Source organism: Acomys minous (genome assembly GCF_964271855.1).
Source record: "Acomys minous genome assembly, chromosome: 13".
NCBI lineage: Eukaryota > Metazoa > Chordata > Mammalia > Rodentia > Muridae > Acomys > Acomys minous.
The window spans coordinates 83089666-83110308 of NC_140495.1; the positions used below are offsets into that span (position 1 = coordinate 83089666).

Sequence of the window (20643 nt, forward strand, 5' to 3'; positions counted from 1 at the left end):
ATATCTTCATAAATGAAAGATCTTTTTCAATATTTGATGCATAAGTAACTAAAGCATTAGAACAGCAATAATGGCTAAAAACTTAGAAAGTGACATGTGAAACTATACATATATGCACATATATATGATGTGTAAAAATAATAGAACCATGTAAATAGACTAATATTTAAAATCTACTTACTGGAAACTTACTACTCATGCTACCATAAAATTGAAAAGATAATCATTAGACATACACAGCAAACTGAACAAAATGATGCATTAACCTATTTCACTCAGTGCCACCAAATTCAAATAATTTAGCAAGATTATGTTTCAATGAAATGGCTTATTGGAGTTGGTAATATTCACACACCTACCTCTAAGAGTACAGAAATGTAATTTAAATAGGAAAAAAACTGATTAAAATTTCCATCAAAGTAAAGACTAAATGGAGAGAAAACAAAAACAAAAACAAAAACCTGTCATCCATCTTAGCCATGAAGAATAAAAGGCTATGTTGCTGGGAAGATGGCTCAGTCTAGAAAGCACTGAGCACACTCCTAAAAGGTAGGCAAAGCAGTGTGTACCTATAATCCTAGTGCTGGGAGTTGTAGATCTGAGGCTGTCTGGGGCTCACTGTGCAGATCATCAGTGAGACCCAAGTTCACTGAGAGATACTGTCGCAAAAACAGAGATCAGAATGATTGAGGAACAGAGAGAGAGACAGACAGACAGACAGACACAGACACAGACAGAGACACAGAGAAAGAGAGACGGACAGAGATACAGACAGAGACAGAGAGATATAGGGACAGAGACAGAGAGAGAGGAGGAGGAGGAAGAAGAGGGGGAAGAGGAGGAGGAAGAAGAGGAAGAGGAGGAGGAAGAGGAGGAAAAAGAAGAAGAGGAGGAAGAAGAGACAAACAAAGTTTAAACCATTTGAGAAAATCAATGGTAGAATTTTCAAATTAAGAGACTCCTTCTCCAAACTATCTATGCCTGTTCTGTACTGATGTAATGCCTGAGCAAACAGCAAACAACTTAGTAGTCTAAACCTGAATTTAAGTTGGAAGTTTATGGAGAAGTTAAAAAAAAGTTACTTCAACTAGATACTAAGGTTAGGGTAGGAGACTATTTGGCCTTACCATTTTAAACTTTGACAGCTCACACCAAGCTTAACTGCCAGCCCAACCTAAGACAAAATAAATAAATAAACTAATACATAGTTTTGAGATCTTACTGTTAGCATCATACCACATGTATCCCCAGTATCTTCAAATTATTATTTAAAGCAGGCTTTTAAAAGCATATTCATTTATATAGGCACATTGGTGTACAGAAAATATTCCCCAAATTGTGATTTTTCATTTTAAAATATGAAATATATAAACAAAAATTTGAATAACACAAAATGAAAATATACTTTAAAACTGGTTTTAAATAACAAAAGTACATCATAAGGATATTACTTTTTAAATTTTCATCTGAAAAAAAAAGAAAAAAGAAAAAGCCACAGCCAGGCAGTGGTGGTACAAACCTTTAATCCAGCACTCAGGAGGCAGAAGCAGGAAGGTCTCTGTGAGTTTGAGGCCAGCCTGGTCTACAAAGCAAGTCCAGGACAGCCAAGGCTACACAGAGAAACCCTGCCTCGAAAAACCAAAACAAACAAAAAAAACAAAACAAACAAAAACAAGCCACAAAAGAAAATTTTCTTACCATAACATGTGTACTGGCTTACCAATGCAGAGAAATACAAAAATTGTAGTTTACCTCTAAATCTATCAGTGAGGATGTAAGCATTAGTGCAGAAAGATTTTAATGACCAAAACCACAATACCTAAATACTAAAACCATGACTCAGGAACACAAGCACTCCTTCAAAACATCTGTAACAGGTGCTACAATAGCAAATGCTCTGGTAATAAAACACCAATTTAGTATATTAATCATTATTTTTCTTCCATGCAAAATATATTGCCTTATAATGATGATTGTAAAAGTAACTTTTATTCTTCTGTTTCAACTGTTGTCTGGGAGGTTTACTGATTCCTTCTGCTGCCCTAGGCCTAGTCCTGGAAACTTCTAGGCGCGGTACACTCTAGCCCAGGCCTAGAATGTTTTCAGCCTCTGAGACTTGCTGCTTAAAATAGAGATGGCTCAGAGGTTAAGAGCTGTTCTTCAAAAGGTCATGAGTTCAATTGCCAGCAAGCACAGGTTGGCTCACAACTAACTATAATGAGATCTGGTGTCCTCTTCTGGCATGCATGTGTTACATGCAGACAGAACCATGTATACATAATAAATGAATACATCTTTAAAATAAAATAAGCTAGCCCTTACTTGTTTTTTCTGAGCTCTGGGCTGGCTGTTTCAACTGAGCTGTTTTGGTTCAAACTCTTCTCCTGGCTTCTCTCTAGGCCTGGAGTTGCTCTGCTTGGGCTCTGACTAACTCAGCAATCTGATATAATCTTCTGGCTCCTTTTCATTTGCTGCTTCATTCCATCTTCACCTGGGTTCTCTCTCTGCAGCCCACCTCTCTATCACAGTCCTGGTAAAACTGACTCCTCTCTATGTAAAAATGCCTCTTAAGTAACTTCCCTTTCCTCTCTCTTCTCATGAGAGTTTGGCATATCCTATTCTGTCAAGTCTTCTCTGATTTGTCACCTTTTCTGCCACTCAATTAGACATCACTTTTAAATATGGGTGCTTCCTTCTACAAAATAACTTTACCTTCATTTGGGATTAAAGACATGTACCACCACACCTGGACCTAAGTTTTTCTTTACCTAATATTTCCTCTATACCAAGCTGGCCTTGAACTGAGATTTGTTTGCCTATGTCTCGTACATTGAAGGCATGTTTGTATTCCAACCAGATCACATAGACCTTGAAGATCTTTGGATATGACTGCCTGCCAGAACAGCCATGTTCTGAATCAATATGCTTCTACAGATGATCATATTACTTCTGTTCCTACTCCAAAATAAGACCTTTAAAATTCACACCTGAGAAGAATGCACCCTGTTTTGCATGTCTCCAAAGAGTTGATCTAAAAGGTTTCATCCTTTTGCTTAAATCAGAATACTATTCTTTTTTCAAAAGAGTACACGTTTTATATTTGAATGAAAATGTATGAAGTTTTTACAGTTAGTCAGCTATTATTCTCTATAAAACTGAACACATCAAAGAATTAAAAGCATTTTTGCATATACAGACAGGCAGAGATATAGACACATGCAGATGCCCACATACACACACTGATGTTCAGGTACCAGAGAATGAACCTTAGGCCTCACACATGCTGGGCAAACACTCTACCATCAAGCTATATTCCCAGCCTGCTCTTCCTTTGTTTTTATTTATTTTAGGTAGGGGTCTGTGTATGTGTGAGTGTGTGTGTGTGTGTGTGTCTGTGTGTGTGTGTGAGTATGTGTGTGTGTGTGTCTTTGTGTGTGTGTCTGTGTGTGTGTGTCTTTGTGTGTGTGTGTGTGTTATTTAAATGGCTGGGCTGGCCTTGAACTTTTAACTCTCCTGCTTCAACCACCCAAGTACCCATGATTTCAGGGCTGATCTACCAGGCTAGGGTCTTCTGGAATTTTTCAAGTAGCATTTATTTTTCTGTGATTAATTCTTAAAATTCTCTACATATTATTTTACAGAAGAATACTCACTAACTACTTTGTCATCATTTTTTCCTAGCAAGTAAGAACTAACACTAGTATTGAGCTGTAAATATTAGCAAGAAAATCAAGTGGAAATAGTTCATGCCTTGTTCTCACCTAATTATAAAAATTATCTTAAAAGGTTATGTGACTTATTTCAAATTCTATATAGTTAAAATCATAACTATTCATAATTATATATCTGAACTGAAATTATAATAAATTAAATATTCTGAATTTAAATTATCATTATGAATTTTACAATTAAGCCATTCTTACAATTTATATGAAATCTTTTAACAAAAAGTTAGATCTAAAAATTCTACAATGTTTTTGTAAATAAAGTCATTAATTTTCAGTCATCTTTTGATTAGATTGACATTTACATGTAAAGATATATAGGTTATTATTTTTGGATTTACGTTCCTCCTAACAAGTATAAATAAAAATCATTAACTAAAGGTTATTTAAAGTTTTTCAATTTAAATTAGGCTTCCTAAACTTGGGATAATTTTTGGTAAATGCTTTTTGTTTAAAAAGTATAAACTGCCATATAATTATAAATGCAATTTAAAATCTGTTACTTAATTTGAGATAATTTAAATTCAAAGACATCAAGAATAGTTATTATAACTTTTAATTATATTATGTTAAAGATACTTATTTTCATGTCATTTTAAGAAAAACTAAGGTTATATACCATTTCCACTTCATTTTACTGTCATTTTATATTAAAATTAATCCTTGGGTTCACTCTTCAATAACATTTTTTAATTTCTATAGTCAAGTGGCAGCCATAGCAAAAATGTTAGTGAACAAGAACTCCTGCGTAGCTCATGAGCCAAGTTCCTAGAATCGCTGTAGGAGACCACATTTGACTCCATCAATGGGACTAATTGGACTATTTAAGTCAATATAACAAGTATCTAAGTAAAAGAAACATTTTAGACTCTGCTATAGAAACAATGTCTTCAGTATCTTACCACACAAATATCAGATAAACAAAGTAGTTTAGTAATTTTTTATACTGGTTTTTATCTTTGTGAATTAAACACAAATTTAATGGTTTATGCTAGTCAGTGAAGTTTATTCACAATTGCACATAAAAGCTACATTAACAACAAAAAGATGTATTTATATCTCTTCATAGAAAGCCAAAGTAACTAATTATAAAGATAGAAATTGAAAAATATAAACATGCTAGACTAAGTCTTGTAGCAAATTTACTAATGAGGTTTTCAGTTTGTAAATTTTTAAATTATTTTTAATGCACATAGTACCATCACAATATCTATGTTGTCACCAATTATAATTTATATTGAGTAAAATTCACATTATGCCTTCCAATTTAAATAAATGCAAAAGAATATCTGCTCTCTCTGTGTCCATTAGAAAAGAGTCAACTGAAACCCACAGCTCACAGCCCATAGAGCAGCAGTTCTCAGGCTGTGGGTAATGGCCCCTCTGGAGGTCTAACAACCCGTGCACAGGGCTCGTGTGTATGAGTATGCCACAACTCGTTCACTCTGCCTCTAGCTGATGTGGAGTTGAGTGTTTCCAGATATTTGCTTGTCACAGTGCTTTACAGAATGTTCTTGAGCATATTTCCTGCCATGCACATCCAAGAATTTCTCTCTAAAGAGAAATTGTGTCACAGGTTAACAAGAGGTATGCATATGACAAGGTTCTCTAGAAGAGTTTAAGAAGGTATGAGGCATAGGTGAGCAGGTGGTTGCTATCCAAAATCAAAGGTATAAAAAAGCCACATAAATGTCCTCCCCTCTCTCCCAGTTTCCTGGTAAGTGAAGGCTTTCATGGGACATGCCCCTTGGGCTAGTATGCAGATATAAGTGAGATCTGGTGTCACTCAGAGGAAGGACAGCAGGTTACCGAGAAGAGACTTGATACCCTATGAGCATATACAGGGGGAGGTAATCCCCCTCAGGAACAGTCATAGGGGAGGGGAATAAGGGGAAAATGGGAGGGAGGGAAGAATGGGAGGATACAAGGGATGGGATAACCATTGAGATGTAACAAGAATAAATTAATAAAAAAGAAAAAAGAAATAGAAAAAAATGAAAGTGAAAGAAAGCATTACTACCAATCTTACATAAATAAGAAGAATTATAAGAGAAAATTATGAATAACTGGCAACAACCCAGATAGAAAATATGAATCAACAAGTCTTAGAAACACAAATTCTACCTAACTAACTCATATAGAAATTTTAAAAGATTCAGTAAACACAAAATTGAACCAAATTGAATCTCTATGAAAAAAAAATCCAACACAGGTGACTTCATTAGTAATTTCTAATGAAAATTCATAGAATGCAGACCAATTTCTTAACTTTTCCCAAATTTTTAAAGGTGGAAATCACTTCCATAGCTCATTCTACAAAGCCACCATTGTCACTGGGGATGTAGCTCAGAGTTGTAACAGTGCTGGCCTAGCACTCAAAAGCCCTGGGTTTGATCACAAGCATTTTATATATAAATCAGGCTTTGTAGCACATACCTATAATCCTACCACCAGGAGGCAGAGGCAGAAAAATCAGAAGTTAAGCTCATCCCCAGGTATGTAGTCTCAGACAAACCTGGGCCTCAAGAGACCCTGACTCAAAAACCTTCCATGAAGGTTTAACTAACAAAATCTAACAATATACTAACAGAATTACAAGCCATGACAAAGTGGGATTTATTGCAGGCACACAAAGATGTTCGACATAAGGCCAACAGAAGAAATAACAAGCATAACAGTATCAACTGGTGAAAAAAAAAAAAAAAGCATCCCTAACAATACTCAAATACTCTATTAAAACAGAAGGTTGGAGGAAGGAGATTAAAACAACAACAACAACAACAACAATAATCAGGAAGCTAACAACTAAAGGGACCATGGAAGGACACTTAAATATATAGCTAACAGCTTTCCGTCAAACATCAGAAAAAGACAAGGGTGCCAATTTTTACCACTGTTGTTGAATAAGATACTAGAGTTTAATCAGATGTGAACACACATAAATTAATAAATGTCACCCAAATTGAAATGGTAGAAGTAAAACTCTTATGTATTGATGAAATGAACCTATATATAGAAATCCATAAAGAACCATAATAAATTAACTATAAAAATTTTTGCAAAGTTACAACATATGATGTAAACACAAAAAAAAAATTACTTGTGATCTCATCTGGAATAAATGACTCAAAGTGGAAATCAAGGCATATATTCTACTTTCAACAGAATCTAAAGAATAACATACCTAGAAATAAATTTAAATGAGGAACAAGAGTTGAACACTGAAAAGTTACAAACTTGTTGAAAGAAATCAAGACCTACATAAGTAGAAGGACATTCCATGTTCACAGGCAGTGTGAACAAAACACCCTGCAAAGAACCACACTGTACACTGACCCTTCCACAAGGCCTATTACCTAATTAGAACTGTGATAGCTGCAGGTCCCTCGCCTAAGAAGCCTAATTATAATTTATTGTGGGTACCTGTACCACCTTTTTTTGAGACAAGGTATGTAGCCCTGACTGTCCTGGAACTCTCTAGATAGAACTGTCTCGCCTCAGACTCACAGATCCACTTGCCTTTGCTCCTATGTGTGGGGACTAAAGGCATGTGTCACCATACCCTGCTTATTATGGGTGGTTTTAAGCCTTTTTAATAGCCATCCATTGTCCTTTTCTGTGTCTGACCTAACATCCCTGTTATTAACAGGTAAAATCTTTTGAGATGTATTAATTTAACAGCTCACTAGCTCTCACCGACCAAAAGACTATGAGAATTGTCAGAAAGCAACTGAGGCTCACAGCAGAGATTTCTCCGCTTTGCTTTAACCTGCCTACCTAACGCTGCCATGAATGTATTTGGAAAGTACCTTAACTTATGACTTTTCTTTGTTCTATTACTATAAAAATTGTGTCACACTGTTACCATATTGGAATATGGAATTTGAGGGAACTAAAATCTAAATTCCCTGGCCATGGTCACTCATATTTGGATCCAGAGTAAACAACTACTTATTACTCTTTGAAATTAGAGTTATGATTTTGTGTCAACATTAGAAGGAGTTATTAAGATGTTAGTATCACCCAAAGTGATGTACAGATTCAATGAAATCACTACCAATTATAATGACTTTTTGCATACACACAAAAATGGTGCTACAGTATTTACAGGAAGGGTGAAATTATTTTAAAACTAAAGTAAGTTATACAAACCCATAAATATCTGGAAGCCACTATATTATATACTTTTTATTTGAGTATTTATTATGTGACACATATTCCAAACTGTTAAAAAGATATAGTGTTACTCAGCTTTATACTTTCTTTATTTTCTTTTATTAATCTCATCCCTTGGAAAAGTATTCAAATTTTCTACATATGCCATCTAAATCTTTGGCAGCAGCCCTAACTACTCTTCTGACCTCTGCACCAGACTGTCTCCATTCCTCTCTATGAGGACAAAGAGAATCCCATCACTCATACACATCAAATCACTTTCCTATTCCAGAACACACGGTGTCACCAAGTTTTCTACCCATCTGAAGGACAATCACAAACTACAAACCTGGATTACTCTTTCCTCTCTTGAATTATGACAAAACCACATACACATCTCTTATTACACACTCTATAAAAATTAAAGTTACCCCTTTTAAAATTATTTCTTTCCTCTAATCCCAGCACTCAAGGAAGCAGAGGCAGGCAATCTCTGTGAGGTCAAGGCTAGCCTGGTCTACAAAGTGAGTCCAGGACAGCCAAGGCTACACAGAGAAACCCTGTCTCGAAAAACAAAAAACCAAAAACCAAAAACATTTACTTCTTTTTCCCAAAGACTTGCGAGCCACCAAACTAAGAGACAATTTTCATTTTTATAGTAAATATCTGAACTGAACATATCTAGTCTTAGATAATTATTTCTCTTCACTGCTTAAAATTATAAAGTAAAATAGATCTGTGCCTCCAACTACACCCATCCCCTCTACTCTAGGACTGACTACACTAGACTGACACCAACAGCACCTCCCTGTGTAGTACACACACACACACACACACAAACACACAAAGTAGGGACCCCCAACTTGTACCACCAACCCCATTTGCCTTCACAGAGAGCCCTTGCTTGCCCTGACCCCAGATGGGAAACCTACACTCCTCTCCAACTGCAGTCCATCCAGCCCAACTAGGTCCCCCATCCCAGTCCAGACACATACATTTTACACCAGGGCTCAGCCTGGTGAAGGCACCTCCTCAATTCCCAGCACAGCCAGAGTCACACCTCCAGTGCCCAGGCCTAGTTTGGTTAGCCTCACCCACACCACCAAGAGAAAGCTACAGACCAGTACAGGCCCCTGTGTCCACTCAACTTTACACCACCCACATTATACCCAATTTTCAGGTCCAATCTGATTCACATAACCTATGCTCTGTCCCACTCTATCGTGTCCATATCAGGCACAAAAACCAATGGAAAAAGTCCACATGCCCAGGTCTCATCAGAAAATACAAACCATATGAAAGAGCAAGATAATACCATCTACCTCCACCCCAAAAAATATCCACAATTTCTATAAAAATGTTCTCCAGTGATAATTACCTAGATGAACCCCAGGACACAGAACTTAAAAAAAAAGTCATAAACTTAATCAAAGAGTTTGAAGATCACACACACACACACACACACACACACACACACACACACAAAATAAATTTAAAGAGAATAAATTCCTAAGTAATATTATGAAAACACAGACATTATTCAATGAAGTGATAGAGACAATCAAGGATTTGAAAGCCAAATTCAATAAAGAGATAGTTATACTGAAGAGAACTCATGATGAAATGAAAATAGAACAACATTCTAGTTAGAAAGCTCAAGTGAAAGTCTTAAAAGTAGAATGGATCAAGAGAAGATAGTTAGATAAAACTTGAAGACAAAGAATAGAACTAGACCACACACACACACACACACACACACACACACACACACACACAGGAAAGGAACAAGCAGGAACTCTAAAAACATAATTTTAAAAAGATCAAATCTTCAAATGTATATGCATATTTGAAGGAGAAGAAGCCCATGTCAATGGCATAGACCAGATCTTCAACATTATACAAGAAAACTAAATTAAGCAGAAATCTAAATAAAAAAAGCTCACACTGTACACCAACTAGACAAAAGCAGAACACAAACTCCCCATAGCATATGATAGCAAAAATACTAAATATACAGAACAAATAAAAAGTTCTAAAAGTTGCAAAATAAAATTTAAATGTCAAATATAATGTAAAATCCACCAGAATAACCATTGATTTCTCAGGTGCAAACTCTGATAGTCATAGCGCCTAGAGTCAAGATCTGACATAGTTAAAAGAAAAAGAAAAGGCTTCCATGGTCCAAAAAAGCTTAAAGAATTCATATCCAGCAGAACAATTCTAAGAAGAACACAGGAAGTAATACTTTGGACTGAAGAAAGAAATAAGCACATCCAAAAGACCATATATAAAAATATATATGAAAAACACAAAGGAAACTATAATTACCAAACCACAAAGTATGGCTGAAAACACAATAACAAAATAAAAAAAATTATTGTACAACACACCTTTCCATAAGAACTAAGCATTAATGCCTTCAATTATTGAATCAAACACATAGGCTAACTGAGTAAATTAAGAAAAACAAAACCCATCTATTCTTGTTCTTGTTCTCTACAAGAAATTCAGATTTACAGATAGACACCACCTTAAAATGAAAAGATAGAAAACTACTCCAATCAAAAGTGGACAGAGCAAATAGGCAGTGTTATCCTACTATCTAACAAAGTAAGACTTCAAACTCAAACAAATAGAAAAAATAAAGGACACTTCACTCTAATCAAAGGAGCGACTAACAAGAAGACAAATGTACCCTAAACTCTGCTGCACCCAACTGTATAAACATCTTACCACTAGAATTAAAGACACAGGTGAACATCAACCCTTTAACACGAGGGAAAAGAACTCTACAATTAAAACTTCAAGTCTCTGGAGGAAAAGATTGGGCAAGACACTAGAAAACAGGACATCCCATACTCACTAGTAAAAACTAATACTGTGAAAATGACCATTCTACCAAAAGTAATTTACTGATTCAATGCAATCAAGGTCAAAACCCCTATCATTCCTCACAGAAATGATGCTGATGGGTGATGATGATGATGATGATGATGATGTTCCTAAAATGCTTACGGAATCAGAAAAGACACCAGACAGTCATAGCAATCCTAAGAAAAATGACTGTGCTAGAGGAATTGCCATTCCAGATTGAAAGATGTAGTACAGAGCCATAGTAATAAAAGTATTATGGTAACTATCACAAAAACAGAGAGTTGGAACAAAAAAAACCTAAACTTGACTACAGATAACAACAGTCATCTAATATTTGACAACGATTCCAAAAACAATCAATGGAGAAAAGACAGACTCTTCAACAATTGTGCTTAGAAAACTGGGTGTGTATATGTAGAAGGATGAATTAGACTCATAGCTATCACTTTGCGTTAGAATTAACTCAAAACGGATCAAAGACCTAAATATGAAGCTTGGAAGCCCCGGGGGTGGGGGCAAGCACAGGCAGCTGCTATAACATAACCTGTAGGGAAGGACTTTCTGAACAGGATTCCATTTGCCCCACAATTAAGGCCAACAATTGACAAGTGAAAAATCTCATGAAACTAAAAAGCATCTGAACAGCTAAACAAACATTCAAGCAAGTAAAGAGGAAGCCCAGAGTGGGGGGAGGGGGGAATACCTTGCCAGCTATGTATTTGGCAAAGGATTAATATAGAGAAAATAAAGAATACAAAAAGTAGAGTCCAACAAACAACCCATTCAAGAAACAGCCTATAAATCTGAACAGAAGAGTTCTCAAAGGAAGAAATAAAAGTGGCTAAAAAATATCTCAAAAAATTTTTTCTGTTATCCTTAGCAACTAGAAAAATACTAATCAGAACAACTTTGAGATTTTGTCCTCCAACAGTCATAGTGGCTAAGTTCACTAAAACAACCAACAACAAAGCTGAAAGACTGTGGCCAATGGGGAACCCTCATTCACTGTGGAAAGGATTGAAAACTGGTGCAAACACTCAGAAAATCAGTGTGGAGAACTCTCAGAAAGTTAATAATAAATCTTTTATAAGACTAGCTACATCACTCCTTGGCATATACCCAAAGGACTCAACATCTTACTCCACAGATATTTGCTCAGCCATTTTCATTGTTGCTCCAATGAGATACTATTCTGCCATAAACAAAAAGGAAACTGTGACAGTTTCAAGTAAGTTGAACTAGGAGTTATACTGAGGTAAGCGCACCCCATAAAGACAAACGTAGCATGTTCTCTCTCATCTGCAGTTCCTAGCTCCAACTCCTCAGATACAAGGGCAGCTCTTACTCCTCCCTAAAGAAAAATCTCTCCAACAATAGACAGAGACCATCATAGAAAACCACAACTGGTCAAAATGCAGAGATCAACTAATGGTATATTGCTCAACACAGCTCTTGTACCTAAGGCATGGGGCACATTTCAGAAAAAGAGGCAGAAAGAGGCACTGCAGAGCCAGAAGACCAGGAAATCTGCTGTAAGACTGTCTGTGTCTTTCTAGAAATAACAGAAAAGCTTCACCCATGATACCTCAACAAAACAGCTCCTTAAGTAAGAGTTGAACAAGTACACCACCAATAAATGCAATAACATGGAAGAGGAAAATTCCATAAGGCCCAAACCCTAAGGCAAACAGGAACACTGAAAGTAGGAGAAATAGTCTTCATCAGGGATACCTAACTCATTAACCAAAACCAATCCAAATCATACATACACTAGAAAGTGGGCAAACTGTCTCTCTCTCTCTCTGTCTGTCTGTCTGTCTGTCTGTCTCTCTCTCTCTCTCTCTCTCTCTCTCTGTGTGTGTGTGTGTGTGTGTGTGCGCGCGCGTGTGTGTAAACAGTAATATTTCAAGAAAAGAAGGCCAAGAACTTAAAAGGCAGCAAGAGGGAAGCGGGAGGAATAAAAGGAAGGTTGGAGGAAGGAAAGGAAGAGGAAATTACATAATTATATTTCAGTTTCAAAAACTGTGAAAAATGTGTACCCCAAATTCTCATTAAATATAGATATAGATATAAATATAGATATACATTGATGAATATTATACCCGGGCAACAAAATCGCTGAGCTGGTCAACAAAATTGCTTTCAAAATCATTCCCCAGACTTAGCCTGTGCTGCTTATCATAGGCAGTTGCTTTTCTCTAGAACCCTTGACCATGGACAAAGCTGTGGCTAGTGGAGAGGCGGCACTACAAGATAACTAGAAGCCACTGTGCCTCCTCCTCTTTCCTAGTTTGCTGTGGCATCTCTGGCTGACACTGTAGAGACAGTTCCCTTCAGACTATTCAGCCCTCTGATGCACTAGCTTCTGCCATACAACCCTACTGTGGTGGTTAGTTTTAGATTTCAACCTGCCACAAGCTAGAATCACCTAGGAAGGTAATCTGAGGAATTCTCTTGATCAAATAGCCCTGTGGGCATGCCTATGGGCTGTGATCTTGTCAACAGACCTAGGAAGACTCAGCCAACTGCAGGTGGCACATTCCATCCACTGGACTCTGAACTCTAAGAGTAAAGAAATCTACAAAGTAGGAAAGAGCAAGTACATTCATTTCTCTCTGTTCTTGACTGCTGTGTGATGTAACTGCTACTAAATGAATTCCTGCTCTAATTTAAGCCAAATGCATGTGATGTTTTATCACAGCAGCAAAAATGAAACTAGAACATCCAACATGTTTTGTTTCCTCTCTGAGCTATGGCTTCTGTATCTGGATAATACTACCTGTTCTCACAGCTGCTCCAGACCTGCTGGGAGTGTGGACACTTCTTTCTATGGCAAATATCTAAGCTGCTCATGGACACTTGGTTTGGTTCCTGACCAATTCCATTACCAGTGAAATTAGTTCTTGGATTAACTTTCCTCTGCTGAATAACCTCCTAAGGTTACTATTTTCTAGAAAAATGAATTATCAGCTGGGCATAGTGCCCCAAACGTGTAATCTCAGCACTTGGAAAGCTGAAGAGAGAGGAGAGCCACAAGTGTGAGGCGAGACTGGGTTACACAGTGAACAGTAGGCAAATCAAAGTTACAGAGAACCCATCTCTGCAAAACAACAAACAAAAAAGAATGTATTGAATATATTTCAGCATAGTAAAGAATTAAAAACTTTCAAGCAAAGACAGCTTATTATAAAAAAAAACATTTTCTTGAACACAGATACAGAGAAAATCATCCCTTAAATTCTTAAAAGTAAAAATAAAAAAATCTAACATTTTATTCATAGCAAATTATTTCTCGTTGGGATGAAGTCTTTACTCAGCTACAATATTTGCCTGAGTTAAATCAATCACGTACAATAAAAATGTCACTTTTTTGAGACTTACTTAGTAGAGGGGAAAATTGGAAAGATTATGGGATTTGGAGTCACTGCAGGCCAAGGCATCTGTTCAGAGGGAAAAAAATGTTAAGGACCTCCTGTCACTGACTTATCATTCAAATCCATAAAACTTAGGACTTTTTTTTAACTTTTAAAAAAATAAATCACACTAGACTCTTCAGTTAAACTATGTGTTTATCCAAACATACTTAACACATTTGCTTACGATTATAAAATAGCCAGGTAAAAAAGAATCACCTGAAGCATATGAAGTATATATCTTTAAGTGATTCAAAGCTAACAACAGAGTATATAAAAGACTTCTCCATTCTTTTTTCAGTAATTATTACCAAAAAAAAAAAATCCTAAAAGAACAAGACTGATAAAATAATTCACTCTCTGCCCATACTGTACTTCAGGAATAGGGTACTTCCACAGCAGGAAAAACATGTATTATTTTTCTTCTGAGTAAAGAGCATTTCTTAAATCTCTGAATACATGGTCTTTATCTCTACAAAACAACATTTTAGAATCTCATAAGTATACAAATTAAGATTAAAGATCAATTTAAGATTACAGACACTGAAAGAATGAGAAATGTAAAGAAACAGGGCCTGACATTATTAACAAGTGTCTGCTGAGTGTAAAACTCCAGACGTTTATATAAACCACTTAGCTTATTTAAAACTTTATGAGATAATTTCATGAAAAGGTTACAAATTTTCTAAGCTATCGCACCTACAAACAACACAAGTAGAATTTCAGTTCAGTAGTGTCTGGGCCTAGACTGTAATCCTATTAACAATTCTCCCTTCTTCTCTAGAGTACAGTAATATCAAAGGAAAAAATAAAACTTAAAAAAAAAAAAAAACAACTTGAGCCCCTATTTAATCTTTCAAGAATCTTAATGTCAAGCTTTCAATATTTCAATCAAATAACTAACAAATAATTCTAGTTTAAATCACAGCTTTACTGAGTTTACGTTCAGGTTCTACGAGTAAACAGATTATAAGGGATCTATCACGTAGAATTCCTAAATGATTCCCAACTATACTTCTTACCAATAAAGACTCAAAAAGGAGAACAAGATCCGCACGCCATCCTCCTGCATGCTTCTCTCATGGGCTAGCCACCATGTTCTGAGAGACTAGTCAACTAGCTCTTCCTGGGCAACCATTCTTCTAGTCGGCTCTCATCTGCTAAGTAATTGTCCACTATCCTTGGTCAGAATTTTGACATCTGCTTTCTAGTTGCTACATGGGTACCAATATTTTCCATACCACTCCTTTTCAAACAACAACAACAAAAATCACTCCACTTTTAGGAATAAATGGTGCATTATAACCATGTACACATTCATAACTAAAACAAAAATTCCATTCTATATATTGAGTATATTTCAGCTTAGTACACATAGCACCACACTTATATTCAATGTTTCTATTTTTTTTAATACCAGTTACAGCCCACAGGCTGATCTTAGAAATACTAAACCACACTCAGAAGAACAGTACGCTAGCTCTAACCCCACTAAGAAAATACTGATGTAACTTGAGCAGTTATCCTTTGCAACATGAAGGAGATAAAAGACAAGGAGAGGAAGAAAGGAAAACCTCTTCTCTAACACATCAGGAGTTAGTTCATCAGCTCTTCCAACACAAAAGATCTAAAGTAATCACTTAAGCAATTTAATTATATACAACTCAGTACATTCATAACATCTAACTTATATCATCATCAATTTCAGACTTTCATCATCTCAAACAAATAATACGTATTATTTATATGTACCAACTAAACAATTTCCAATGTTTAGTTAGGCAAATGATTTTTAATTAGGCTATTCTGTAATCATATACAAATGAAGTGAAAACAGAGTAAGGAACTCATATATACAAATGACCAAGGCTCAACAAATTATGAAATTCTGTAATGTCTAATCACAAAAACTTCCTCTTTCTCACCTATAGAGACGAAAACATGAACACCGCTGAACCTTACCATCTAACCATAAAGGCACTATTACAACAGTATCTACAATAGTTTCTTATCGTCTTCAGATGCTTTTTTGTTTTTTGTTTTTCAATGAGACAAGGTTTCACTATGTAGCCCTGCTTGGCCTATGTAGCTCAGGCTGGCCTTTATCTCATAAAGATTAGTTTGTCTCTGCCTCAGAGTGCTGGGGTTAAAGGCCCCACCATGCCTAGCAAGGTGCTGCAATGCTAGAAAGAGAATCAAACTATTAAAAAAAAAAATGTGTTGTCATGATATTCTTCAATGATTAAATACTGCAATGACTTCCTTTTTTTTTTTTTTCCTGGTTTTTTGAGGCAAAGTTTCTCTGTGTAGCCTTGGCTGTCCTGGACTCGCTTTGTAGACCAAGCTGGCCTCCAACTCATGGTGATCTGCCTGTCTCTGCCTCCTAAGTGCTGGGGTTAAAGGCGTGCACTGCCACTCCTGGCCCAAATAATTTCTTAAATTAATTTTATAATGGATTATTACTAAATATAAAAAGAACTACACTGTTTCAAAAGGAAGCTTTACAGATTTCTCCAATATCACCTGTATTATAAAACCATTCAGAGAATATTGTTGTTCCACTAAAGCTCCAGTATATGTGTTAGTATATGTCAAAAACACGATGTTTTCTCAGCAGAACATCATAAAAATATCTATTTCTGATGTATATAATTTTAATAGGTTTTTGTTTGACCTAAATATGTTAATAGTATTACAGAATGTGAAGATATAATTCCCCCCCCCCCAGAAAATAGTATTGGTTTTACAAAAGAATTAAACTAAAACTATGAAGAAATAAATGAAAAATCCTACAAGCAATAATAATTTTTCAAGTTTCAGTCCATACAGCAAAAGATTCTAGTGATCTATCCATATTGGAAGAACCTAGATAAACATAAAAGCACCACTATTCAGATTCAGAGAATGACACAAAAAAAAGCTGAGGGAAGGAGATATGTTAATTTGTAATAAAACATATACTATCTTACTTAAAATATAATTCTTTACTCATGGGCCAGCCTTCCTTTTTCAATGTTCAAGTTTGTTAATGATCAATTATTAGTTTTTTTATTGCCTTTACTAGACAAAAGAAAAGCCAGTAATTTTATTAAATTCTAAACCCAAATATAAAATGACAAACACAAAGAAATATAATCAATAACCCAAAACTAAGCACTGGAATAAAAGTACAAGGAAAAAAGGCTATTGCCTGAAATACAGATGATAGCTTAAGTGAGGGTAGAGAGGTGGGCCATGAAGTGCTAGGAGGCTTCCCTAGTCAAAGCAGTGATGACAGAAATTTCAAAGATTGGAAAGGCCAAAATGTGCACACAAGTGCAACAAAATACACCTTCACACGTACATCTTATTCTTCTTATTCAGAAAATAGCATAAGCATTGAGGCTTTTCATTTTAGAAGAGAACAGAAGAAATTAAAAAGTGACAGTTTTTATTTTTAAAATGAAAATAAAGCTCCTAATCAACAATCTAAGAAAGCTCATCAATATACTTTCTAAGTAATAATTACTAATAATAAAAAGGAAGTTATACAAGATAATTAAGGTTTGCAAGGATTCATAAGCCTAGCAGTGAGAATGCCAGCTTAGCATTAGCTATGTAAATCAGGAATGTGATTTACCCTTCCAGTTTCTGTTTCCTGAAGTTGGTGTGAAGATAAGGTGAGTTAAGATGGGTAATGTGTTTAGAAGATAAAGAAGCAAGGTAAAGTAATAACTAAAATTAAGATTATAAAAATTATGCAACTTGAAGTAGTTGCTATTAGGCTTTCATACAGTGCTTTAAAACTTAACTACTTAAGTTGCACAAAGGTTCTATGTTCAATTTCTTGTACTGTAAAAAATGAAAGTACAACCATTTTTATGTATATAAATCGTAAGAAATGTGGGATACTTTACATTATAAAAATTACATGAAGAAAAAAAACTGAATCCAGTTAGGACACCCTTTGTGTGGCTCTCAACTGCTTAAAAAACATGCTTCAAATCTCAGGAATACACTACCCAACCGAGGCTACACTTGAAGACATAAGGCTGTTGCCAATAAAAGAAACTTTCATCCAGCATTACATTTGGACTCAAGATTCCAAGCCTATGCCTTAATAAAACTCAACACACTAGCTAGCAAGTCTTTCAGGAAGTGTACCAAACTATTATAGAAAAAACAAAACAAAACAAGCAAAAATGTGGTGCAGGCACCACACAACATACAGAACTTCTTTTCCTTCCCCTGGAATCCAGAGCTGGCTTGCTCTAAATCCCCTAGCGAACTTTAAGTGCACCCTGCCACTGAACCTCTTCCTATACCAGGCCACTGTAGTCAAATATTTCTTTTTCAATAGTACCTACATCCTGATGCATCCTGTGCAATGGCGCAACACTAATAAGAGGTGGGTTTATAGACTGCATTTTGATGTACTTAACTACACGTACAAAAGCACTAACATTTCAGCACAATCCACCCCAGTCCGTTTAACCTTGAACCTGCATGGTGAAACTCCAACTCAAAGTTGGAGAAACGAGATTCTGCAGAAAATGATGGGGGGGGGGGGGAGGGCAGGGGGCGAGGGGCTCCGAAAGATGTAAACGTCAAAAATGGTTGCCATCCTCAAAAGCTAAGTTAGTTTATAACTAATACTGAAACTCAAACTATTAATAACTTGTACGGACCGAACTCTAGGTCGAATCTGCACAGAATGCTTTGGAAAAAACAGTATATTTCCAGAGGTGGGGGGGAGAAAAAATAAAATAAAAAATAAAAAAAGAGGGGACTTTTCCCGTCGTTTTTGCCCGGGTCCTGACAGGCCTCGAACTTTTTCACACTGGTGTGCGTTAACTTAAGTAGCACTACATGGAAGGCAGGCAGGCCGAGGAGGGCTTCTCTCCGCTGAAGCTGCTCGGCTGAGGGCTCGAGCGGCTTGACTTCCGGCCTGGGAAGGAAACGTGCTGCCCAGGGCCGAAATAAAAAGGGGGAAAACCAGCCAAGGAGGAAGTAGGGCTGGCTGAGCCACTGGGCTCTGCCCGGTTGCTGTCCCGGGGGGCCCCGACCCGAAGCTCGGGAGGCGCGCGGGGACGAGCAGGCTGAGGTGGGGGGGGGGGGGCGCCTCGCCCGTGCGCGCGCCCGCCCGCCCGCCGCGGACGGATCCCCCCTCCCCCGCCCTCCCCCCTTCGGCCGCCTCCTTTCCCAGCCCGCGCGGAAGCCACGGCGGGCCGAGAGCGGAGCGGGTCGCCCGCGGCCGCCTCAGGCCTTCCCGGGCTGCTGCGGGACGGGCCCAGCGAGGCTGAAGGCGGAGGAGGAGGGGGGGGAGGCCTGGGAGGGAGCGAGGGCGTGTGCGGCTGGCGGGGGAGGCTGACGGGGGCCGGGAAGCGAGGCGCTTGTTCACCGTTAGCATCGTTCTGTTTTTACCTGTGGCGCAGCGGGGCTCCCCAGCTCCTATTCCCTGTAATCCTCCTCCCCTCCTTTCTCTCTTTCTCTCTCTCTCTCTCTCTTTTATGTCTCACTCGCTTTCTCTCGCTCTCTCTCTCTCGCTCTCTCTTTCTCTCCCCGTCAATCTGCCGGGCTCTCGTGGAAACCTGCCGGCCTGGCCCGACCAGCAAGAGAAATGGGGCGGGAGGTGGCGGCGGTGACCAGCGGCCACGTGACCACGCTCGCGCCGTAACGGCGTCCGCCTCCCTCCCGCCCGCCCGCCCGCCGCGCGCCCTCCCGGCGCTCCACCTCTGGTAACCTCGCGCGCCCGGCCCCTCGGGGGAACCCGTGCGCAGGCGCGAGGTCCGGCCGGGGACATGCCAGCGGGTGACCGGCTCGCGCCGGGGGCCAGGTGTTTCGGGTGGACCCCGGGACGAGGAGGAGGAGGAGGCGGCGGGAGAGGCTGGAGGGCTGTGTCTCGGGGCGCCCTTGCGCATGCGCGCGGGGCCCTCTGCTACAACCTCAGGTGCCCTGAGTTGGGCTGGTGAAGTCAACCCCGGCCACGTCCTAGGAACCTGGCACTCCTGCTTAGGATCTCACCGTTTCCTCGTGACATGTGAATGGCCTTCTCTTCTCCATTGGTCTGTCTGAGGGGATTCCTTAGCACTTTGTAAGAGACCTTGCTATTTTTCTAGCAGGCCCACGCCCAGTAAAACCCGCACAGGTTTTTTTTTTAATCTTTTCATACCTTGAGTCTTAACGAGTCACAGTTGTGTGCCCCTGCTTAATCATGACTCTGGCTTACCTTTCTCCTCCAGCACTGGGATGCTAGTGGGATTTTTTTTCCCCCACAATAGGAAATCATCTGAGTGATAATGCTAAATGCAGTGGTAAATAGTTCATCTGCTTCTTTTTTATAAAAATGTGTCTCCTTTATTGGTCTATTACAAATAGCTCAAAAGGAGGAAAGCAAGGCAGAGGAAGGTCAGAAACTTAGCTTCCAAGGAAGGTATGCCACACTTCACACAGGGATTCCCCCCTTTTTTTCTAATGCCCTTCCTGCATATTGACCT

The 20643-nt window shown here is 38.0% G+C and overlaps 1 protein-coding gene across 13 annotated transcripts in view; it reads right to left on the minus strand.

Annotated features, from left to right (window-relative positions):
* The window catches only part of TBC1D5 (TBC1 domain family member 5), a 450634-nt gene extending 430786 nt beyond the window's left edge, over positions 1 to 19848 (minus strand). For 4 of the 13 annotated variants that reach the window (XR_014773989.1, XM_084754669.1, XM_084754679.1 and 1 more), the window contains exon 1: positions 19571 to 19846. The gene's annotated coding sequence lies outside the window, so the exon portion shown is untranslated. Of the gene's footprint in view, positions 1 to 1127; positions 1175 to 14135; positions 14195 to 19570 lie in introns of all 13 variants that reach the window. The other 9 variants (XM_084754676.1, XM_084754675.1, XM_084754680.1 and 6 more) reach the window with 6 other exon arrangements.
* Between the last annotated feature and the right edge of the window lie 795 nt (positions 19849 to 20643).